The following is a 26,725-nucleotide window of genomic DNA, read 5'->3' as shown; positions in this document are numbered from 1 at the left end:
TCAGTCAGGAAAGGGGAATGAATATTTGAGGAGTTTCGAGTTTACACTGTGATCTTTTTTTGTCTGTGTTCGGAAATGAATAGAGTGGCCTTCTTTTTGTGTGGTTTTATTTCTCAGTCTACGGAGTGACCTTGTTTAATGTTGATATGTGCAAATCTTTATGTTCAACGGAAGATCACTACAGCTCAGCTGTTATTGTAAGTTCAGGTACTAGCAACACCAAAGTCTAGACGACATCACCAGCAAACTGCCAACTGTTGGCCAGTGTCAGAAATGGAAGCAGAAAGAGCAGTTGGGGAGTATTCCAAGGACTGAATAAGGAAATGATGGTGACTTGAGCTAGGTAGGGAGAGAGCAGTAGAGATGGTCAGAAGTGGGCAGATTCTGGATCTATTCTGAAGGCAGGTAGAAGTGAAAAGCTTTGATAGAAATGAATAAATAATATAAAGATAATAAAGCAAATCAAAGAAATCAAACATTGATTCTTCAAAAAGATTGGCAAAATTGACAAACCTTTAACGAAATGGACCTAGGGAGAGAGACAAAGGGAGAGAGACAGAGAGAGGGATAGACAAAGAGAGAGAGAGAAGATTCAAATTACTATAATCAGAAATAAAAGTGGGGACATTACTTTCAATTCTACATAAATAAAAAAGATTATAAGATTAGAGTACCATATACAAGTACATGCCACAAAATTGGATAACTTAAGTATAACAAACAGATTCCTAGAAATGTAAAACCTACCAAGATTAAAGCACAAAGAAATAGAAAATCTGAATGGACCTACAACTAGCAAAGAGATTTGATGAGTAATAAAAGATCTGCCAACAAAGTAAAGCCCTGGAACTGTCCCATTAGTGTCAGTGGTGAAGTTTGCCAAGTATGTAAAAAAGAACTAACAACAATCCTCTCAAATTTTTCCAAAAAATTGAAGACAAGGAATATTTTCTAACTTATTCAATGAGGCCAGCATTACCCTGAGACTCAAGCCAGACAAAGAGACTGCAAAAAAAACCTTTATGATCATTTATGCAAAATCCTCAACAAAATATTAGCAAACTTATTTCAGAAGCATATTAAAAAGATTATACAACATGACCAAGTGGGATTTTTTCCCTGGAATGCAGGAATGGTTCAACCTAGGAATATCTGTCTATGTAATGCACCACATTAACAGAACAAAGGAAAGAAAAAAACACGTGGTCACCTCAATTGATGCAGAAAAAAACATTTGATACAATTCAATATTTAATTCAGGATAAAAATACTCAACAAACCAGGAATAAAAGGAAACCACCTCAACATAATAAAAGCCATGTATGAAAAACTCACAGATACATTATACTCATTGGTGAAAGACTAAAAGCTTTTCTTCTAAGATCAGGAATAAGGAAAGGATGTCCATCCATATCCATGTTTGCCACTTCTATTCGTAGTACTAGCAAAAGCAATTAGTTTAAAACATAACAAAAAAGAAAATAATAGGAATAAAGAAAATGAAATAAAAGTCATACAAATTGGAAACAAAGAATTTTTATATGTAAATATCCCTGTAAGTTCTACAAAAAACCCTGTTAGAACTAAAAAATGAATTCAACAAAAAGGAAAGTTAAAATACAAAAATTGGTTGCATTTCTTTACATTAGCTATGAACCATCCAAAAAGGAAATTAAAAAACCAATTCTCTTGCAATAACATAAAAAAGAATAAAAGTCTTTAGGAATTAAGATGGTGAAAGACTTGTACAATAAAAAATAAAAAAACATTTCTGAAATAAATTTTTAAAAATATAGGTAATGAAAAGATATTCCATGTTCATAGATCAGAAGACGTAATATTCTTAAGATGTCAGTATCACTCAAAGTGATCTACAGATTCAATATAATCCCTGTTAAAATACCAGTCACATTTTTTAGCTGAAATAGAAAGTAAGTTCATATTGAATCTCAAAGAACCCCAAATAGACAAAATAATTCTGAAAAAGAGGAACAAAGTTGGAGGACACACACACCCTGATTTCAAAACTTATTACAAAACTACAGTAAACAAAACAGTATGGTACTGCCAAAAAGACCAATGTATAGATCAGTGGAATAGATTACAGAGTCCAGAAATAAATCCTCACATATATGAAAAAGTGATTTTTTTTTTTTGGCAAAGGTACCAACACCATTCAATTGGTAAAATCCAGTATTTTCAATACATGCTGCTGGGAAAACTAGATATCAACTTGCAAAAGTATGAAGTTGGACCCTTACCTAACTTCATATTCAAAAACTAACTCAAAATCAATCCATAAACTAAATATAAGACCTAAAACTATAAAACTCTCAGAAGAAAATATAGGACAGAAACCTTATGATGCTGTGTCTGTCAATGATTTAATGGATGACACCAAAGACACAGGCAACAAAATAAAAAATAGACAAATCGGACTTTATGAGAGCTTTAAAATTTTTTGCATCCTAAAACACTATCAACAGAGTAAAAAGGCAACCCCAAGAAGGGGAGAAACTTCTTGCAAACTATATATCTGATAAGGGATTGATATCCACAATATAGGAGAGAACTTCTAAAACTCAATAATAGACCAACAGCTCAATTCAAAAATAGACAAAATATTTTAATGGACATTTCTCCAAAGAAGACAAAATATTTTAATGGACATTTCTCCAATAAGCATGTGAAAAGATGTCCAACATCACCAACATTAGGGAAATGCAAATCAAAACAATGAGATACCACCTTGCATCCATTAGATTACTACCCAAAAATAATAAAAACCCAAAACAAAACCAAACAAAAAACCAATCCAGAAGTGAACAAGTGTTGGTGAGGATGTGGAAATCAGAACTCTTGTGCACTGTTAAGGAATGTAAAATGGCATAGCTACTGTGGAAGAGGAAAGCAATTCTTCAAAAAAATTTAAAATATAATTACCATATGATTCGGCAATTCCAGTTTTGGGTATATACTCAAAATAATTAAAAGCAAGATCTCAAAGAGATATTTGCACACTCGTGTTCATAGAAACATTATTCACAATAGCTAAAACCTGAAAGTAACCCAATTATTCATTGACTGATGAGTGGATCAGAAAAATGTGGTGAATGCATACAATGGAATGTTATTTAGTCATAACAAGGAAAGAAATTCTGACATGCACTACAAAGTGAATAAAACTTGAGGACATGGCCAGGTGCGGTTACTCACACCTGTAATCCTAGCACTTTGGGAGGCTGAGGTAGGTGGATCACCTGAGGTCAGGAGTTTGAGACCAACATGGCCAACATGGTGAAATCCCATCTCTACTAAAAATACAAAAATTAGCTGGGAGTGGTGGTGTGCATCTGTAATCCCAGTTACTCAGGAGGCTGAGGCAGGAGAATTGCTTGAACCTGGGAAGAGGAGGTTGTAGTGACCTGAAATCGCTCGTGCCACTGCACTCCAGCCTGGGCAATAGAGCAAAACTCTGTCCAAAGAGATAAGTAAATAAATGAAAATAAATAAAATAAAAAAAAAAACTTGAGGACATACTGCTCAGTGAAATAAGCCAGTCACAAAAAGAAGTAATGATATGATTAGACTTATCTGAGGTATAGTGAATAGCCTAAATCTTAGAGACAGAAAGTAGAATGGTAGATTCCTGGGCCTGAGGGAAGAAAGGAGTGGATAATTCTTGTGTAATAGGTACAGATGTCAGTTTTGTGAGATGAAAAGAGTTTTGGACATGGATGTTGGTGATGGTTGTGCAACAATATGAAAGCACTTAATACTCCTAAGTTGTGCACTTAAAATGGTTTAGATAATAATACATTTTATGTTATGTGTATTTTATCACAATAAAGAAAAAGTAGGGGAAAAAGCAAATAAGAAGAGGGCTTGATATACCACTGCTGGTTTAAAGACGTAAGGAGCCACATGAAAAGATATGACAGGTGGGCTTAAGGAGATGAAAGAAATCCTCAGCAGACAGGCAGCAATAAAACAAGGATCTCAGTCTTGTAGCCACAAGAAACTGAATTCTGCCAACCATCTAAATGAGAATAAGCCAGGAAGTAGATTTCCCCCCCCCCAGCCTCCAGATAGAGCCATCGTACCTTGTACTTTTATTACTACCTTTTGAGACCCTAAGCAGACAGCCATGCCATGCCATCCTAGACCTCCGACCTACAGAAACTAAGAGATAATAAATGAGTGTTGCAAGTCTCTAGGTTTGTGGTTGTTTGTTACATAGCAATAGAAAACTAATAGAAACTAAAATAAAACAAATGCCCTGGGTATCAATAGAAAACAAATGCACTGGCAGTTACTTTCTTTCAACACTCTAAAGATAACATTCCTTTTCCTTCTGGTTTCCATTGCATCTATTAAAGAGGTCTAATAATTATTCTTTGAAGGTGATTTATGCTTTTTTTCCCAGCTGCTTTCAACATTTTTCTCTCTCGCACAGATTTTTGGCAGTTTGGCTAGGGTGTGCCTATGTGGGTTTTCTTTGTATTTGTTCTTTTGTGCTCACAGGGATCCTTGAAATATGGCTTTATATTCTTTTCAGTTTTGAAATTTATTAGACAGATTTTTCAAATATTTCTTCAGTTCCTGGAAATACTGTATGCCCCACAATGAGTTCTGAAAGGAGGCCAACATTATTTCAACAAACGATCAACAATATAATTGTTAAGAGGGAATGGGAAGTAGTGATAAAACAACTTACAACATCAGGCATACATAGTCATGAAATAAGATGGAACTATCAAGCCAGGCTCAGTGGCTCACACCTGTATTCTCAGCACTTTGAGAGGCTGAGGCAGGAGGATCGCTTAAGCCCAGGAGTTCCAGACCAGTCTGGGCAACATGGCAAAACCTCATCTCTACAAAAAATACAAAAATTAGCTGGGCATGGTGGCACATGCCTGTAGTCCCAGCTACTCAGAGGCTGAGATGAAAGGATCTCTTGAGCCCGGGAGGTTGAGGCTGCAGTGAGCCGTGATCATGCCACTGCATCCAGCCTGGGCAACACAGCGAGACCCCATCTCAAAAAAACAAAGAAAAGAAAAATGGAATTATTAAATTGTGCTACAAGACATGGGAATATTAATGCAATTGCACTTGATTTGGGTTGTAAAAATGGGTAGCGTTAATATAAATAATTCCTTATATCCTGGAGAGCAGGTTATCTTGGGTAATAAGAGATCCCTGTGAATTTTAAGCAAGCAACTTGAGTTTTAGCTTAAAATATTCATATTTTGGCTCTTTAGGTAATTGAGCTTTTGTCAAGAAGTATGAAACATTTGAGATCATTAGCCTAGTCTGGGGAAAAAAATATATATATACACACACATATATATAATGCAAAGACAATGTAAATAAACATTTAACATGACAGAAAAAAATCACGTTATTTTAAAAATACATCACTGATTTCTGCGTACCCCCAGAGAAAAAATAGTAGGGTCTTTTACGAATCATACATTTTGTTCATCTATATTACTATAGTATACTGTTAATGTGATTATCTAAAAAAAATTATACTATTTGTCTAATAACAACCCACCTCCTATCACCATAGCACTAACAATCTTCTTATAAATGTAAGCATAGTAGTGGGTACTGTTATTAACATGAGCTGACTAACACAATTTCACATTTCAAACGCAATTGTGGGTGCTACTCCATATTATATTAGTAATTATTGTTCTCTAAAGGTTCTTAAAAGCAAATAAACAAATGCAAGGCAAAACATATGAAATGCAAGGCAAAACATACGAAATGCAAGGCAAATGCATTAAAAACTTTTGAGTGTTAATATATAGATTTTATTTTATCTTTTTAATTTCTTTTGCTTAACCAAATAGATTATGTAGTTTTGATTAACTGGCCATGAAATAGCTCTGCCTACATAGAATTTCCCATGAATAATTGGTTGTGGAGACTTTTGTGTGTGACCCAAATCCTCCCTCAAAACTGAAGTTTGCCCAGCTATTGGGAGTGTTGGCAAATCATGCCTCTCAGCTGATTCTCTCTAGAATTTATTCTCAGGAGATCTAATTAATAACTTGTCAAGCTGATGTCCATCCTTGGGGACAACTCGTATCTGAAGAATGGCCAGTGAAAGGTATTAAAACTCCATACTCCTGCCTCAATTTAGGGCAACTCTGAAGGGTCACCCCAGCTTCTCAGCTCCCCCTTGAGATTAGCTGAGGTATTTGTTGTGACTGCCTCACATCTCAACTCCCTTTATCCAATTCAGCTTTTTCGCCACAGTTGTTGGTTCCTAGGATTTTACCCAGTTAAATGTTCTCTACACAAATCTCTATCTCAAATCTGCTTTACAGGGAATGTGGCCTCAGACAGGTTTTCATTAGGTTCTGGACATAACTCTCATTAGTCATTGATATGATTCGGCTGTGTCTCCGCCCGAATCTCACCTTGATTGTAATTATCCCCACATGTCAAGGATGGAGTCAGGTGGAGATAATTGAATCATAGGGGCGGTTTCCCCCTACTGTTCTCGTGGTAGCGAATAAGTCTCACGAGATCTGATGGTTTTAAAATGGGAGTTTCCCTACACAAGCTTTCTTCTCTGCTACCATTTAAGATGTGCCTTTGCTTCTTTTTTGCCTTCTGCCGTGACTGTGAGGCCTCCCCAGCCATGTGGAATTGTGAGTTCATTAAACCTCTTTCCTTTATAAATTACCCGGTCTTGGGTATGACTTTATTAGCAGCATGAGAACAAACTAGTACAGTCTGTTCTATAAGCCCAAGTCGGATCACAGAGTCCCGCTTTCTGTTTTTTATTTTTTTCTAGCCCATATTTCTACTAAAACTTGACTCATATAGACTTAAAACAAAATAATTAAGCATGGCTAATATTTATTTAATATTTTATACGTGTCAGGTACTGTATTTTGTAACTTATCTTTTAATAATCTTTCCAAATCTCTAAAAGGAGAATTCTGCTCTTTTATAGAGAAAATAAGGATGGCTCTGAAAATGTTAGTATTAGGGGAAGTCGGGTGAGTGACATAGGGGGCACTTTGTGTTATTTGTGCATTTTACTATCAGTCTAAAATCAGGTCAAAATAAAAATTAAAAAAAATGAGTAGTAGAAGCAGGTTGTTAAGATTTTCAGTGTGACTCTAGAATTTTTTTGTTTGTTGTTTGTTTTGGAGTGTAGTGGTAAGATCTCTGCTCACTGCAACCTCCACTTCCCAGGCTCAAGCAATTCTCCTGCCTCAGTCTCCCAAGTAGCTGGGATTATAGGTGCCCGCCACCACACCCAGCTAATTTTTGTATTATTATTATTTTTTTAGTAGAGATGGGGTTTCAGCATGTTGGTCAGGCCAGTCTCCAACTCCTGACTTCAAGTCATCCGCCCGCCTCAGCCTCCCGAAGTGCTGGGATTATAGGCATGAGCCACCACTCCTGGCCCAAAGTTCATATTTTAACTACTAACCTAAATTATTTTAAAAACAAAAGTCTCCTTGGACTCAAACCAGGTCAGAGTGACATGATCATGTGCCTGTTTTGTGCAGGGTGAAGTGAGATTATTATCTAGGAAATAGCTGAAATGTCCTGAGGGTGACAAAGAGGAGCTGTGTTTTCAGCCAAATATCAGAACCAGGGCCACTGCCTGCCGCCGAACCCCAGCGGGCACCCCTACTTTGTGTTTATCTGTGGTGGCTACGCTTGCCCACCTGGGTGGGAACCCCGAGAATGACTCCAGACTTTTCCAGGGACTGCATGCCAGGGTATTTTTACAATTTATGTGTAGACTTTTTTCGAATGGAAAAGTTATTTTATGAAGACGAAACAAGCAATTGGGGTACTTACCTTATGGCATTTTTTACATTGAGAGTGTTAAAAATACCCCTCCCCTAACCAAAACCCTGACAAATAGAGCCAGGGAAGGCCATGCAAAAAAGGATTCTTGGGCTTGTATGCCTGATAACAAAAACTTATCACAGAAGACTGCAAAAAACACAATCTTGCACAAAGCCCATTGCAACTTTGCACACAACAATGCTTCTGAAGGATATTTGCCCAACAACTGCCTGTCCAACCTGGGCCTGGCATCACCTTTGTTATTGATCTTTGTAGCCAAGGATAATCATTTCCAAATGATCATATAATCTTCCTCATTTTTTCTTTTGTCTTCCTTTACCTCCGTGAGTATGCATATAGTTTACTCTGGCTTGCCTATTTCTATTGCAAGGCTCTGTTTCCAAACGAATATCTTTTTCTTGTGGAGAGCCTCTCTCTGTTTGTTATTTAGGTTGATAAGAGAAATGTGAACATTTGAGAGCTCAGGTAAAAGGCCTTAGTCTACAGTGAAACTTTTTTGCACCCTTAGATGCTTACTTCCACTACAACTTGCAGGTGGGCCTTGAAGAGTTCTTGGAATAAGTTTGAGCTTTGATCTCCTCGGATTCATTTAGCATAGATTCTCAAAATGTGGTCCCTGGACCCACAGCATCAGCATCACCTGGATATTGTTAGAAATGCAAATCATCGGGCCTCATTCCAGACCCTCAGCTGGAAACTCTAGGGGCATGGCCAGACCCTCTGTAGCTGAAGAAGCCATCCAGGTGGTTTTGTTGCAGCTAAAGTTCTGGAACAACTAATGTAGCCCCATTTGGAAAACTTGGCTGTACAGGCCTCCCTCGCTGGTAAGCTGCTAGCATTTTTTGTTTGTTTGTTTGTTTGTTTTGATACAGGGTCTTGCTCTGTTGACCAGACCGTGACCTCCTGGGTTCAAGCGAGGACTCAGCCTCCTGAGTAGCTGGGACTACAGGTATGTGCCACCACCATGCCCAACTACTTTTTGTATTTTTTTTTTTTTTTTTTGTAGGGATGGGGTTTTAGCCCAGGCTAGTCTCAAACTCCTGGACTCAAGCAATCTGCCCACTTTGGCCTCACGAAGTGCTGGGGTTATAGGCATGAGCCACTGTGCCCGGCCCTGCCAGCTTTGTATAAGCTGAGGAGTTTTTAAAAATACCTAGACTCAGGGCAAACCCCAGACACTTAAGTCAGATTCTCTGGGAGGTGAAGCCCAGGCACTGGTATTTTTAAAGTCTCTACAGATGGTTCTAATGTGCTGCTAAGTTAGAGAACCGCTGATCTAGACCAGGCCTTTTCAAACTTAATGTGCACGTGAATTACCTGGACCTTGTTAAAATGCAGATTCAGTCTGCATAGGCCTGGGGTGGAGCCTGAGCTTCTGCATTTTTAACAAGTCTCTAGAGGATGCTGCTGCATCTGGGCTGCTAACTACACTTGGAGATAGGAGGTTCTGGAGAGCAGAGGAAAGAGCATGAACCATAACCTGGGGGCTGGTAGTCCTGACTTCCGAGCCAAGGTTTGCCTTTATGTGGCTGGCAACTTGCTTGGACTCCTACCTCAATTCTTTGGGCCCAAGGTTTGTCCTGCCTCAGAAGGATGTCAAGAAAATTGAGTGAGTAATGCAGAATTGTTTCTTAAAGTGTGTGCAGATGCTCCATGAATTTAGAGAGTATGTGGATGCACATTACTAAATTTTAATAGTTGTGAACATGTTGTTATGAGTACTTAGAACAAGTAATAATGGCTTTTGATGTATAGTAGTAAGAAAGCTTCCTTTTAAAAGGCATGCATTTAAGTTTCAAAAGTGGGGCTATTTAAAAATATATGAAATAAATAATAGTAGAGGTAATTGACAGCAAAATTATGAAGGCAGGATGAGAATGACTCAAGTTTGGGAAATGCTGAGAAAGCAGATGCCCAAGGGCTATGAAAACTTAAAAAAATAGGTAGCACTTGATTTTGATTGGCTGAATGAGATGATGTGTTTGATCATTTATGGGGTTGGCATTTGGCAACATGCACTGGGTGGCTGGGATCACTGTTTATTAAAAAATATTTGAGTCTCTACTTTGCACTAGATACTCTTTTAGTCTCTTGGAAAAGGGATTGGGGGGCAGGCAGGATAAAAACAAATCAGTTGTGCCCACAAGAAAATTGCAGGAAGATAAAAGTCATGAAATAAACTCTATGCTTCTAATTTAATATTTTTTATAGATTATGAGAAAAAAGTTTTGCTCACTATCAGCTAGGAAAGCTGTCTTAGCACAACCATTCATTCTTGCACAAATCAAAATCTAGACGAGCCAGATTTAATTTAATATTTTTTCACAGATTATGAGAAAAAAGTTCTAATTTAATTTTTTTATAGATTATGAGAAAAAAGTTTCGCTCTCTATCAGCTAGGAAAGCTGTCTTAGCACAACCATTCATTCTTGCACAAATCAAAATCAAGATGAGCCAGAAGGCTCCATTCTGACAGCTTCTAATGGAGAAGCTACATTTACTGGACATGGGGAAAGTTGCTGGGCTCTAAGGACTGTGCTCATTTCTTGAACTAGATAAATTGTCTTGGTGTAGCATAATACCAAAACTTCTTGTCGCAGCCCGTAAGGACAGAACTCAATCAGCCTCAAAAGGAAGTCAGTGACTCCGACTCAACACAGGAATGTTCTGTGATTCCTAAAGAAGGATGTAGGAGTGTGGCACAATTCAACCACAGTCTGTGGCCCTGTGCCTCTGCCTTGACATGAGTGGGATTTCCCAGCTGGTCATTTTCTTCTTATCTAAGACATTGGGAACAAATTACTTGACCTCCTCTGGGCTTCAGTACTCCCACTCATCAAATTAGAGGACTGGGCAGTCGCTAGGCTCTCTTTAGGCATCATAGTTTAGTTTCTGTGATTTTAAATTTGAGAAGGGGTGTCTAAGGGAGAATACGTAGGGGAGGGGGAAAGGCTTATTAAAAGTGTAGTTAGACACTGAATTTTTAAGAATTGCATTTTGTAATAATACCTTTACCTAATCAGGACTGACAATCTTACCTGATGACAGCACCTGGAGGAATGGCTGCATTCAAAAATAAAAATGAAATAAAACAAGACCTTATTTGAACTTAGCAATAATGCCGATTCCTCTTTTTGATTTGAGGAGGTTATAGCTGTTGTAAATGCTGGAATTGGGTCTGCCCAGGCAAAACGGAGTCAAGAGTCCATGTCTGATGAATTTTAACAATGTAGACAATAGAAAGGGTTGCTTAAACTGCCCCTCTTTTACCAAAACACATTTAAAAATGAAAGAACAACACTTCCATTTTTTAAAAACATTTTTTGAGATGAAGTCTTCCTTTGTCACCCAGAGTGGAGTGCAGTGGTGCGATCTTGGCTCACTGCAAACTTTGCCTCCCGGGTTCAAGTGATTCTCCTGCCTCATCCCCCGAGTAGCTGGGACTACAGACGCCCACCACCATTCCTAGCTAATTTTTGTATTTTTAGTAGAGACAGGGTTTCACCATGTTGGCCAGGCTGGTCTCGAACTCCTGACCCCAGGTGATCCGCCGACCTCGGCCTCTGAAAGTGCTGGGATTACAGGCGTGAGCCAACAGGCGTGGCCAAAAAATTTCCATTTTTAATTGCAGGGTCTGGGGAATTAAAATGCATCCGTAATTTCTTGCATCTCTCCGCTCGGGCTTGCATGAATGCAGAGGGATGGGGAGGACTTCTTGAGGCAAGCATCCCCCTCTTGTCGCCTGCCATCTGGAGAGAGAGGGCTGTGATTTATCTCACTTTAATCAGGAAGGACCTGATGGGTGGATGGAGAGGTCTGATGGCTTTGTTGCTCCATGTGGGAAAGAAACGGACGGAGTGAATTTGTGTATGATCCCTAAGGAGAAAGCGTCTTTGTGCTCTATTTCTTTTTGACCTGGAGCCCCTGAAAGCAAGCTAGTTACAAGTTGGAATAGGCCGTTTCTAAAGTGTGATTTTGTTTGTGTATGAGCCTTGATTACAAAGGGGAAAAAAAACCCGCTTAATTTACATACACCACATGTAGTGCAGGATCCCCTGGGCTGTCTTTTCAGGTATCAGGAAACTTTGATGAAAGTCGCTTGTCTCATCTAGCAGTCATTTCATATTGTTTAGCAGAGCCTGGTATTAACATTTCCTTCCAACTGTTTACTGGAATCTGTGTGTTCCCTTCAAGTGATGCATACTAGGTGCACAGGCTTCCTGCCACTGTCATCCTAATCTTTCCGTGCAGATAGGAGCAGAGGGGAGAGCGCTGAGCCAGGCCCCAGCTTGCTTTTCTTTCCTGACACAGCCCGGCTCCGCTGCACTTCTCAGCTCTTGCTGTAGGTGGTGCTGTTTGACCATTTTCTTCATGTGACCCTCCACTCGGTAATATAAATTCATTCGGAGGATGACCTGATATCAAAAAAAATTCCTTTTGGTTAGTAGAATCAACTTGTTTCTTCACACGATACTCTTCCCACTGAGACACATGGAGACAATTCTGACTCCAGGTTTGCAACCTTGAGATTTCTCTCAGATGCAATAAAAAAAACAAAAAAGCATTTTGAGTGGCACAGTGATGCCTAGTGCATGATCATGTTTGTCTGCTCAAACATTAAAGGGAAACTGGTGGGTTTGAGGATGCCCAGCAGCACGACAGCTGCCAATGTAAATGAGCCGTATAGAGAGAGACGGGGCGGGAGGGGACTACAAACTTCAGAATATGAGCTGATCGTTTATAAGTTAAAAAAAAAAAAAAAGTCAAAAGGGAGCCCAGGATGGTGCAGGAAAAAGGAGAAAGGAAGATTTTCCTTGCAGCTAATCAGGAGAGTTCATAAGGGCTGATTACATGTGTGGAAGCCTTAAGTTCTTTTTTAAAAAAATGTGAAAGTTTGCATGTATGTATGTATAGCTTCGTGTATTACCATTATTATTGCAATCAGCAAATGGATTTACTTCCTTTATCTCATGGGCTCCTTCCCACTCACTTCTGGCAGCCCTTTTTCCTTTTTCCTTCATCCCAGAACACCAAAGAACAGATGCGCTTCCTAACCCTGGCTCCAGGGGACTTTATACAATGTAAACAGTGCACCTCTAACGTGGTTCACCGCTTAGAGAACGTGTGTCCCATTTTAAAACTGTGACTCCTTTATATTTTGCAGTGCTTATTTCAATAAGAGACATTGGACTTGTGACTTATTTTTCATGGAGGAGTGAGCTTAATGGTTGAAAGTAATCGATAAACTTGTTTTTCGTCTGATGCCATCAGCCAAGATCCTATGGCAATAGTAAGAGGATGATACTGGGCTGGCACCCCCTCCATAAAATATTTGTACCATTTTTTTCCCCCCAGAATGCACATGCAATAGCTTTGGTTTGGTAAGAGAGAGATGGTGTACTTGGTTTCCTTCTGTCACACTTTTGGTGAAATGAATTAGACTTTTAAATCAGGAAATTCAGCGAGATGAGTTAGATTTTTACACAAGAGCAGTGGAGGACTTCCAGCTGGTTGGGGGAATGATACGGAAATATCTTGCTAAATCAGGGTCTGGTGGAATGCTGCTCCCCTGGCAGGCTCCTCTTCACAGGGAGCAATCTGTGGGTTGCTTATAGAACAGAGCGAGCAGGAGGCATAGCATGGTCTTGCTCATGGGAAGACCCGGTGTTCAGATGTTTGTCATTAGGAACTGGGTGTGGGCTTTTTCAAGCTAAACTGAAGCAGCAGTTCTATTAGGAAGAGCCTCCCAGATCAGCATCTTCTGTTTCTGGATACTCTCCCTTTGAAAAGCCAGATTTCAGCAAAAAGCTTTGCTAATGGTGAAATTGCACAACTGAAACCCTATGGGAGCAATGGGAAAGATGGAGAAAGAGGTGGTTATATCATGTACTTCAACAGTTTGTTTAGAGGCTGTTGACGTTAGAATAACAAGCCAAGACAAACAAAAATACTCATTTTGGATGAAAATATTGTCCTTTCATGTTATTATAGATAGCTGAGTCCTAAGACTTCTACAGAAACACATTTTCCTAATGAGTGGCTGATTTTTCTGGTTGTGCAAGTAATATCCAAATTATTGTACAAATTTTTGGCTCAGGAGCAAACATTGTATTGCATATTGAGCTAATCACTTGCCCTTTCTAAGGTAAGCCCTTACCTCTGCTTTCCCTTCATCTTGTCATTTCTGTTTGTTGGGTACAGGTTTCCTGCTGGTTCTTTCTGTTGGCTCTGATGTAACATGAATGAAGTTCTTAACATCCTTTCAGTCATAAACACAACTTAGCTCATTGTTTCTGAGTTCATATAGAGGTTTTCTTGCCCCTGAAACTTTCGTGTCAGACAGCTGGATGTTGCTGTGTTCAAGGCTCTATATGTTGATTTTGTATCCTACAACTTTACTGATTTCACCTATCAGTTCAGTTCTAACAGTTTTCAAATTTTATTTATTTGTTTTTGTTTTTAAATATTGTATGTTTCATTTTAGAGTCAGGAGGGTAGATGTACAGGTTTCTTAAACAGGTATATTGCATGGTGCTGAGGTTTGGGCTTCTAATGATCCCACCACCCAAGCAGTGAGCATAGTAATCGATAGGTAGTTTTTCAACCCTTGCTCCCACCATCCTTCCCTCCCACCTTTGGAGTCCCCCAGTGTCTATTGTTCCCTTCTTTGTGTTGAGTTCTAACCTTTTTTTAGTGAAGTTTGTAGGGTTTTCTATATATAACAAGATCATGCTGTCAGTAGAGACAGTTTCACTTCTTCCTTTCCTATTAGGATGCCTTTTATTTCTTTCTTTTGCCTAATTACCCTGAGAAGTGGTGTCCGTGGGCATCCTTGTCTTGTTCCTGATGGTAGAAGAAAAGTTTCAACTTTTCACCACTGATTATGGTGTTAGCTATGGGTTTGTCATATATGGCCTTTATTTTGTTGGGATACAGTCCCTCAATACGTGATCTGTTGGGTGTTTTTTTTTTTTTTTTTTTTTTTAACCATGAAAGGGTTTCGAATTTTGTCAAAAGCTTTTTCTATATCTATTGAGATGGCCAAATAGTTTCTATCCTTTATTTTTCTAATATGGTATATTATATGTATTGATTTGCTTATGTTGAACCATGACATGATCATGGTGAATGATTCTTTCAATGTGCTATTGAATTTGGTTTGCTAGGATTTTGTTGAGGATTTTTGCATCTATGTAGATCAAGGATATTGGCCTGTCATTTTCCTTTCTTGTAGTGTTCTTGTCTGGCTTTGGAATCAGGGTAATGCTGGCCCTGTAAGATGAGTTTGGAAGTATTCCCTCCACTTCAGCTTTTTGGAAGAGTTTGAGGACGACTGGTATTAGTTCTTCTTAAAATATGTGGTAGAATTAATCTGGGAAGCCATCTGGTTTTGGGTTTTTCATTGATAGGAGACATTTTCTTACTGATTCAACCTCCTTGCTTGCTATTAGTCTGTTCAGATTTTTAAATTTCTTCATGAGTCAATCTTGGTAGGTTTTATGTGTCTGGGAATTTATCCATTTCTTCTAGATGATCCAATTAGTTAGTGTGTAATTATACCTAGCAGTTTCTTAGGATCCTTTGTATTTCTGTGATATTGGCTATGATGTTTCATCTTTCATTTCTGATTTTATGCTATATTGAAAACATGAGGCATAGCAGGTAGGGGGCACTGGTCAGGACTTGGGGTATAAACTGGCAGATGTTAAGGTGGGTGATTCTGGTTAACTCAGAAACTCCGAAGTCCCATGTGGAAGAATTAACTGCCTGTACTCACCTAGTAATGTATATCCTTGGTCAAAAAAGATCCAGCTGAGAATGTTGGATGAAGGGACCAAATCAATATTCATCATTATATTGAAAACAAGTCAGATTGGCTGTGGTCTTTTGACAGCAGGTCAGTGGCTAAGTCTATTTGAACAAAGTTAGGGCAGGTTCAAGGGAGAATCCTGAGATCGGTATTCTTTGTTCCATACAACCTTGCCTTTCAGTTTCTTCTCCCCAATGCCTCCAGGATGTCCCTGCACAGCCCGTAGGGCCCCCTCCTTCAGTACCTTGCCTTACGAAGGGGAGAAAATGAGTTTTCCAATGTTAGCATATATTTAGCCTTCCAAAATTTCTATTTCTATTTTAGGGGAGCTCTAGGAAAACAGCAGATTACTCTAAATTCCCAGGTAAAAGTCTGAAATGGTGGAATTTCATATGACCGGGAGACATATTTTGGGGCAAGTGGGCTTTTCACAATCACTTGGACATGAAGGCATCTGCTTCTTCTATGCCTAAAGTATTCCTTCAATTTAGTAGTTTAATTCCTCTTCCTCTTTTTCAAATTTCAAGACAATACATGTAGTGACTAAACAATTTGGATCCAAGTTTCACTATTTAACTGCCAGTGTGACCTTGGGCGAGTCACTTAATCTTTTCAAGGCTCAATTTCATCATGTAAAGTGGAAGTACAAACAATCCCTGACTTAGAATATTTTGACTTATGATTTTTCAACTTTAAGATAGTTTGAAAGCAATACACATTCAGCAGAAGCTGTACTTTGAGTACTCATACAACCATTCTGTTTTCCACTTTCAGTACAGTATTCATTATATTACATGAGATATTCGAAGCCCACTTTATTATAAAATGGGCTTTCTGTTAGATGATTTTGCCTAACTGTAGGTTAATGTGAGTGTTTAAGGTAGGCCGAGCTAAGCTATGATGTTTAGTAGGTTAAGTGTATTAAATGCATTTTCAGCTTACAATATTTTCCTAAGTTTATTGGAATATAACCCCATTGTAAATTGAGGGGTATTTGTAATAATGATATCTCTTCAAGGAGACTTTGTGAGCCTCTCATAGGAAAATGCATACACAGATGCATATAAATATATAATCTTTCTTTTCCATACATATGATATTCTTTAAGGATATTCAAAAATCTGGAAACAGTTGCCTCCAGGGAGATAAATGGTAGTGGGTTGGGAAACTTTTAACTGTATACGCTTTTGTACCTTTTGCATTTTGAATCAGATGAATGTATAATCTACATAAAATATTAAGATTAAAACATCACCGAATAACTTATCAGGAGTTTGGTGAACATAAGGGAAGGCCACCTATGGTGGCTGTATTTTATTCAGTGTTGGTCACTGTTGGGCACTTCATAGAGCTTATTTCATTTCATCCTCACAAGTGCCGTAGGAGGAAGGGGCCCCAGAGGGATTCATGGTTAGAATAGCAGAGTAGGAGCATTTGGCAGCTATATTCTGTGTAGGTGATAACTTAAAAGATATTTTTGTTATAAAATGTTTCAAACATACAAAAAATATAGAGAATCAGTTTTCTATAGTTATTAAATATTCTTAATGGGTAGTCACAGAAATTATCATCCAAAGTGGGATATTCTTGAGAGAAAAAGGAGGTTCTATTTATAATTATGGTGGGATAACAAACTTAAGATGAACAGCTCTGGACAAACTGGGTTGTATGGTCCCTGGAAAACAAGGATTACTGTAAATGTGAGTCCCGCCTTGTGCTTCTCTCTGTCCCACCAAGAAAATATGATCTTGATACAGATGTTCATTGTGTCAAGGCAACCATGGAAACCATGATCTAGATACACTGTTCAAGTTTTATGCTGATCCTACCTATATATGTCTCAGGAACTTTCCAGAGTTTCCTTTGAGTGCTTCTAAATTTTGCATGAATGGTATGTTGTCCCTTGTCTCTTTTTAAAACCAGTAAGCCATTTTCCTTTCTTTTCCTGGAAAATTAAAGGAACAAAGACCAGGAAATAACAATGTATTAGCTAAGGTTCTGTTGATTGAAAGCAACAGAACCTAATTCTGGCTAGCTTAAACCATGCTAGGATTTAATGAAGAATACTGCAGAATCTTAGATATCTTATGACTGGGAAAGAGGAGGTTCAGGCAGTTCCTGGGATGTCAGCAACAGGTAGCTGTCAATTAACTGCCCCCACACCACCCACTGCTGCCGTGATCAATATAGCACACCACGATGGCTCCCAGCCTCTGTACATCTGGGTTCCGGTGTTCAAACTCTAGAGACAGCAAGAGAAATCCCATTGAGTCAGGGATCCTTCCCTGGGTCACACTCCCTGCCTACGGTCAGAAATGCAGGATTATGTAGTAAAGACACAGCTAAAGAGGACCCACTTCACTGTATTGGGACCATTTGCAGGGGAGGCAAAATTGTGAGCTACGCACTTAAAGAGGTGATAACCATAAGTTTGCAGGAAAAAAAAAATTGGAGAAGAGAAGGATAACACTATGCTACAGTTTCTTCTGAAAATGGATGAAGGGAATAGCATTTCCATTTGGAAATTCTCTCCTGGCATTTCAATATTTATGGATTCTGAATTCTGAGAAAAATCAGTTGAGAAATTAGGAAAATGGGAAGGAACATTCTAATTTTCCTGTGAAAATTACAGCTTAATAGTCAGTATAGAGAACTTACTGGCTTGAAGAAATGCACTGACTTCAAGTCAAGCAAGATGAGGAAGCACTGACATGTGGAGATGAAAGTTAAGGTGAACAGGACAGGAGCAGTAAAGGAGCCTCAGTCAGACTTTCTTGTATCTGTTGCTGTGTTACAAGTGTGTGTTCATGGCCTTGTCCACTGCTAACAGTGAACCATTTCTGCAAATATTAATGTGTTCATAGGCATAGTATATGTTTTACAAATCCTATGAGAGGTTTTCTGAGAAATGCCAAGTTTTAGAAACAAAATATGCCCTTAAATCGGCAATTTTGACAGTTGCTTCTTTCTAGTGCTATTCATCTTGCCAGGAGATCAGAATGTTATGTTATTTAAATGGTATTGGAGGGGATGATTGATGCCTTGTTTAACAATGTCATGTAAACAATGATTAAAGCATTAAGTATTTGTGGTGTTACCTTTCAATCCTTAAAGGACTTTTCTTTAGCATTTATTTTGTGATAATATTCATTTCTTTTTAATGTTTTCTCTATTAATGCTATTGGATTTTATAATCTTGTTACAATATGTTGGCTCATAATAATAATAAATCATTTGTTATCATATCTTTTTAAAACAGAAGACTACTAAAACTTTTCATATAATCCTGTTACAGAAAAAAACGACTATTTGCTTGTTATTATAGTCACTTATTTTTCAAAAACTTGTAAGTGAAGTGTTATGAAAATCATATGAATTTGGGAATTCCCAAGCATTCTCAGAAATTCTATTTCCTTGTTCCCAAATCCCAATGATTAATATCTGCCAGGAGTCGGAAAACAGTGAAAGGAAGTAACATCCTATGTTGGATACCTGGTAGGTTTAGTGAAGAAACGTTATCGCTGAGCTCTGTGTTATGCTCACGAATGATGCCATTGAGGAAGTCACGCTTGTTGAAAGGAACGCAGATACACAAAGAGTTTTGCTGCTGTCTGTTGGATAAGAACCCCCTGGTCGATTTCAGCTCCTACTGCAAGTTACAAAAATCAATCCACTGATAAATGAAAAGTGCCCAATGTGCTGGGAAATAACTTATTTTTTGGCTTCAGAGGAAATTTTATAAACAGTGCCAAGTGAAACGTAACAACAAACTACGAAGATGTTCATGAATTTCCCTCTGAAGCTGACAGCCGTATTTTAGCAGATGGAACTCCTACTATTAGCCCAACTCTTGGGTTGAAACAGTGTGTCCAGGAAACCCTATGTTAAAATGCAATGTGTTGGGGATATTGTTCCTCTATTTGCTTGAGTTAATTTTCAAATTAGTGTACTCTTGCTTAGCTGTGCTCTGAGGGAATGAACAAAAGATTGGTAAACTCTGATGGAGAACACTGGTCAGGCAGGGCACATAGAATCCCTGGGGATGGTGGTTCCTGACAAATGGGGGAGGAGGACCTGAGCCAGGCTTGGGCTGGGCTGGAGGAACATGAAGATGGGATCTACTCACAACCCCCAAAACTGAGGGGTCCTGGTAACACAGTATTTCACCCTCAGCCATGCAAATTCATTATTTTTATGGATAAAATAGCTTTAAAAAACTAATTTACATTGAAATGTTAAAATATTTATATAGAGATTAGAAATATTTATATAGAGATTATTGGGAATCCCCTCCTAAAGCCCAAACATAAAAACTACCAAAAAAAAAAAAATTCCGTGTAGGCTAAGATTGCAAATGACTGATGGAATGTAATTTAAATTAAACATGGAAAATATATTTCCTCTTTAATAAAGATCTAAATTCTATTCTTTTTAGGAGCCTTCAGAAATGAAATTCAACTATTAAAAAAAGTATAGAGAAGCCTTTAGAAAAGAAACTTTTCTTTTGCTGTATTATATATTAAAGAACTTTGATGAGAATAGTTCTAAAGTGTTTAATACTCGATTCCACTGATGTTTCTAGGTATTGTGGGGAACATCTAGAAATTAAATCTTCATCTTTGGCAGCTCAGAGGCCTATTATTTTTAGGTAAAACAATTAAAATCTGCTTTTAATAAATCACAAATTTTGCAAGTTAGCCATTAATAGTAAGTGCTTTTCAAAGTTGGGCCCAATACATGAAAAAGCCAGAAAAACATACCTGCATTAGTTTTGCCCATCACCTTCTTATGCTGGCCTCAGGAGATTTATTAACAGCATTCAATATTTTAGGTAGGCTGGATGTGGTGGCTCATGCATGTAATCCCAGCACTTTGGGAGGCTGAGGTGGGAGGATGGCTTGAGACCAGGAGTTCAAGACCAGCCTGGACAACCTAGTGAGCCCCTCGATCTCTCTGAAAAGAAAAAAAAATTAGGTATCCTGTGGCTACCTCCAAAAACAAACTCCAGAGGAACTGAATTTTTTTTTTATTTCATGTGTTGGGATAATGGCTTCTTTTGCAGTTACTTACGAAGAATTTAAGGGTCAGTAAAAATATTTTTTCATCCTTAATAACATGAATTCTCTAATTTGTGTGTGATATAATGCTAGATATTGTGCCAAAAGTGTTACATAGACATAATCCATGCCCATTTTCAAAGATAATACTAATATAGAGAATAAGAATCATTATTATTGTAGTAATTATTTTAGTAATAGTAGTAATAATCAAAACAATTACATCAAACACTTATTAAACCCTTATTATGTGATAGATACTGTGTAAGCAATTTCCACATCTTAGCTCCTTAAATGTGATCACTAACCCCATGAGGTAGGTAGCATTATGTCCATTTTATAGATGCAGAAACTGAGCTTTGAAGAGGGAAAGCAACTTGCCCAAGGCCATGCTGGCAGTCATTGATAAGGGTGGGGAGCGAGAAGTTGAAGTCTGAGATGTAAGTTCACAGACACGAGTACACAAACACATACAAGATACTCGTATGACATGTGGGGTTGCTTGAAATATGTAATTGACTTTCCCCAGCACAAGAAAGTGTTTGGACAGATTTCAAAGGGATCTAACACTTCCTTAGAGGACTGCCCTACGACATTTTTCCGTGTGCTTTTCTGCCTCTTGTCCTATACTTTTGGCATTTCTTCTGCTCTTAGAGGCAATGAGTCAACAGCATATTTTTAGCACCTCCTGTGTGCATAGAAGTGGCCCCTGACTCAATGGGAGTGTATAACTACCATGGGCCAAATCAGTGTGCTTTCCTGTTAGCCAGGGGATTATAGAAGAACACGCTCCCCTGATTCCAACAGAACTTGCTGCCACTCTGATGTCTTCATTGTAAGGCCTCTAAATGAATGTTCAAGAAATTCATGTTAAAGGCACGTGTCATATGTGTAACTTGTAAACATTTGTGTACTTGTCTCTGTGTCCTTACACCTCAGGCTTCAACTCTTGTTTTTACCTTTATCAATGACTACCTGTGTGCTGTGTGGCTTTGGACCAATTGCTCACCCCCTCTAAAGCTCAGTTTCTGCATCTGTAAAATGGATATAATGCCATATATACATAGATATAGATATACATACACCAATATATATACACACATATATATGTGTGTATATACATATATATATAATATACAAACTGAAATATATAGTTATATAAATATTTCAGTTTAAGTTTCAAAAATCACTGGAGGGTATTTTTATAATACCCTTCAGCAATTTTACCTGCTGCCTTTGCACATTCTGGTGAATTTCTAAATGGAAGTCTGATAGAGATTAATCTTTTAATGCATCATAAATAAAAAAGAAAATCACAGAATGATGTAGCTGGGGAGGACCTTGGGGATCTAGTGTTTCATGAAAGATTAATGTCCTTGATCTGTTTGTAAGTGTTTTGGAAAAATCTTCCATGGTCAAATAAAACTTGGCAATGTTGGATTAAAGTTAAATAGGTTTTTTTTTTCCTGCAGAACTTCATAGTCTTTAATATGCTAATATGTTTTGTGAATCTACAAGGAATGAAGTGTTTCAATACTTATTTTACCCAGATTCTCATTTTGGGACAGGCTGGTCAAGCTGAGTCAGCTAGTATATTCTCTAGATGGAGATGATGGCTGATGCCTTTTTGAGAGCAAGTGAGTCCCCAGGGGAAGCAAGGGTATATCAGTTGCTCCATTTCATGCCAAGGATCCTCAGTCTTTAGAGGCTCAGAGAAGGCTGAAAGGCTACTCTAGGCTATCAGGGCTACCATTCATTGTGACCCATGCTACAGAGAAGCTTTGAGCTCAGTGCAAAGGAGTGACCAGCCCTTGAGAATCAGGAAAATTTATTTATTCCTGACCTAGTCCACTGAGGACATACAAGGAATGGGGCAAGGGAGTGTCACCAGCTATGGTTACAAGCTAGTCTGATTCTCTTTCATTAAGAAAACTGATCCCTGTGAGTTTAGATTGGGAAGCACCAGGTTAAAAAATGTTTAGGCCAGGAGTGGTGGCCACTGTACTCCAGCCTGGGTGACAGAGTGAGAATCTGTCTTAAAAAAAAAAAAAAGTTAAGTGATGTCTTCTGTTGAGGACCTCTCAGAACTTTTAATATGAAAGTGTGCATTGTGAAGAATGGGAGTAGAGTGTACAGGAGTTTTAAAAGCTACTTGGTCATGAAAATCTTGCTTTGTGCAGGATTCGAGGGGCACTAACGTTCTGAGGAAAATATTTTGGGAAACATTGATCTAATCCAAACTTCTCATTTTACCAGCAAACAACTGTGGGGCCCTCTAAGTTTCCTTTCTCCATCATTGTGACAAATTCATTGGAATTAATTCAATTAAACCTGGGGTCAGCTTTGAAGAGATTTATTTAGCAGGTAAATCTGTTTTGTACATTTTGAGGGAGTTCTGAGTTTCCATAGTCAAAAACCACAGAACAATTTAACCAACATTTATGGAATATCACCTATGACCCAAAGACCCTTTAGCTACAGTGATGGTCTACAAAAATATAAACTGTAATTCTTGCAATACAGGAGATTAGTAATAATGGTAAATATAATGATGATGACACCATGAATAGCTAACATTTATTGAATGCCTTTCTATTAGTCAGGCACTTTACTAAGTATTTTAATCCTCCCAACAATTTATGAGGTAGGGATTATAATAATTCCCATCTTATAGTGAGGACACTGAGGTTAGGAAATTATCCTAGCCTAAATGTTAAGTATAAGCATGAATAGAAAGGTGTTATCAGCCTATAAGACATTCCTTTATGAGTGATACAAAGTCCTATATAAATTCAGAGCAAAGAAAAGTGGTTTTAGAAATCCTTGATCAGTGAGTGTGAAGCATGTGGTGGCCCGGTTACTGTTTGGTTGCCCATCTGTCCTCCCTCTGGGGATCAGCACCCCCTTACTTTGGAAGAATTGTTTTCCTTTTCACTGTAAGGTTCTTTTTGGCTATGCGATGGGGCACATTGCCTCAAACTAGCCCTGTTCCAGTCTTTGAGAACCTTGAAATTGGAACCAAGGGAAGAGAATTGCCTCTTGAATGGTAATTCTCTAAAATCTAGTCTGAGGTGCTGGTGCCTAATCCCTGGGTCTGTGGAAGGAGCTGGGCTGTGAGAGGGGAGAATGCTGTTGATGTCAAGAGAGAGGCAGGTGCTAGGAGCAGAGAGATGGAGGCCTGGAGGGTTTCTGGGCTTCTCTGAGGCTTAGGGTTTGGATCATTGTCTTCGTTACTGGAACAAAGGATTTACCATACCTGCTCTTCTGGGAATGAAACTGTCCTGCTTTGCAAAATAAAGTGTCATTAGAAAGAGATCTTAAAAACTCCACACCATAGACAGGTGCACAGATCCGTAGAAGTGTTAAAGTTCTGTCTGTTGGATGCTAAGCCAAGACTCTAGAGTATGTTCCAAAGAGAAACTGGTGTGTGTAGGCTGTGCACTCCCAGGGAGATAAAAAGTTAGGAACTTTATGGGTTGGGCTTGGTGGCTCCCACCTGTAATCCCAGCACTGTGGGAGGCTAAAGTGGGCAGATTGAGCTGAGGAGTTCGAGACCAGCCTAGGCAACATGGTGAAACCCCATGTCTACAAAAACTACAAAAATTAGCTGGGCGTGGTGGCATGTACCTGTAGGCGGGAGGATCGCTTGAGCCCAAGAGGGAGAGGGTGCAGTGAGCCATGATTGTGCCACTGCACTCCACCTGGGTGACAGGAACTTTATGGGGAATGGGATCTTGGAGACTGAGTAGAGACTAGAGGAAAAAAAAAAAAAAACTACCTCCCCAACTGGCCACACTATTCTTTTAAAAAAATGTTAATTGACAAATTAAAATTGTATGTATTTACGGAGGTATAATGTGATGTTATGATATATGTATACATTGTGGAATAATTAAATCCAGAGAATTAATAGATTCATCACCTCAAAACCTATCTTTTTTGTGGTGAGAACATTTGAAATTTATTGTCTTAGCAATTTTGAAATACACAATACTTCATTGTTAACTACAGTCACCATGCTGTGCTGTAGATCTCAACAAAATGTATTCTTCCTGTCTCAACTAAAACATTTTACTCTGTGACAACATTTCCCCATTCCTCTCACCCCCTCCAAAAACACCCATTCTTTATGTTGAAGAGAATGGCTAAAAAGTCCCAGCAGGTTTCAACTGACGGCTTCAGTGGTTGTCCCATCACACTTCAATGTTATTAATAGAAAGGGGAGGGGCAATACGTAATTCGGACAGGCGGAAAGTACCATTGTAACCACTTTCCTGACTTCACAGAAAAATTCCTCTTGTTTTCATCCGTAAAATGGGAACTGCATGAATACCATTCTTCTTTTCTTCAGCCTCCAAAGAAAAAACAGATGCAAAGCCTTTTATCAATTGCAAAACAGTATACAATGTGTGTTATTACTCACAGTTGTCTTACTGTGACCAAACACTTTATAAGCCTGTGGCAAGTCAGCCTTATTCTCAGGAAGTGGACAATATTTGGGGAAGGAGAAGCAGCAGGATCTTTCAGGACAGTAGCCTTGGTGGGTCCAAAAATTCCTTGAGCGAAATGGGAGACAAAACTTTCTTCCTGCTTTGGGGTTTATCCTGTTAGTCTTTTCTCTCTTCACTCCTATTTTCTATGGAGAATTTCCTGGTTTTGGAGTTTGGGTGCGTTTTATGGAGAGGAGGCAGAACATCTTTAGCTCCAGCAGAATGAAAGGATACATGCAAAGGAACCTAGCACAGTATGTGGTACCCAGTTCCCCTTTAACTTGGCTTTATTCATTCACTCCTGGTAGGGCATTAATAAGGGATTTAGCCCCCTCCTATTGAAAACGATTAATTCAGGGAAGAGTTCAGGCAGTGTGGACAGATACAGTGTAGGCCAAGCCTGTTTCTAAGGCAGGAGCTGGGTAGGGAGGGTGAGAAGGGCGAGAAGAATAGGGAAATATGTGTCGTCTGTGTTGCTGCTGTTGCAACCACCACAACAAACAAACAAGTGAAAAAAAAAAAAAAAAAAAAGAATTGTCCATACCGGAAAGTGTGCTGTTTTGGAGGAGGCTGGGGAAAGTGTGGATGGCTCGAGTGGGTCCTGTTGGATTGAAGTCTGACAGTGGTGATTCCCTTCAACAAATGGTTGGGGTGGGAGGGTACACACACACACACACCCCACACACACCCCACACGCAGCGCCCAGCCTCCGATTTCAGCGCTGGCAGGAGATAACAATTCTTAGCTCGCCTTTCCAGGGTTATTTTTGGCTGAGGCTGTTCGCTGATGGCAAAAGGTTTCAGCCCCCTCCCCGTGCTTGTTCTAAAGAGAAACTGGTGCGTGTAGGCTGCGCACTCCCAGGGAGACAGGGAGAGGAGCCTGGCGCCGGAGAGGAACCCGGACTCTGCCCAAAGTCTCGCCGCCCGCCGGCTGTTTTCTGGCGGAGGGTGTAGGGCGGCGATCGCGCGTGAAGGCTGGGGCCAGGCGCGGGTGCAGGCGTCACCGGGGTCGGGCTAGCAGGCCCTGGAATCAGGCTTTTGGGACACCCCGAAAGTGAGTCCAACTTGGGGAGAAACTGAGGGCACCTCGGGCGGTCTGGCAGCGGAGAAGGTGGGCGGGAGAAAACTTTACAGGAAGGCAGAAGCAATCTCCGCCGAGGGAGTCAGTGAGCGGCCGCGCGGAGAGGAGGGGCGGGCGGTCCCCAGGCGGGCGGGCGCAGGGCGCAGGGCGCCGACCTGCCGGAGAGGGGGCCCGGGCGCGAGGCGGAGTCCCGGCGCGCGGCCAGGCTGGCGGAGGCCCCCGGCAGGCTGCAGATTCCCTCCGGCCCCGGGAGCCGCAGCAGGACCGGCCAGGAGGCGCCACGGAGGGGAGCCCCATCCCGGTGCTGACAGTGCCCACCGCGCCCTACGAGGACCGGCGGCCGGCCGGCGGCGGGGGTCTGCGGCGACCTACCGGCCTCTTCGAGGGCCAGCGCAACTACCTGCCCAACTTCATCCAGAGCGTGCTGTCGTCCATCGACC

This window comes from Pan troglodytes, chromosome 6, assembly GCF_028858775.2.
Source record: "Pan troglodytes isolate AG18354 chromosome 6, NHGRI_mPanTro3-v2.0_pri, whole genome shotgun sequence".
NCBI lineage: Eukaryota > Metazoa > Chordata > Mammalia > Primates > Hominidae > Pan > Pan troglodytes.
Note: the sequence above shows the minus strand (reverse complement) of the source record.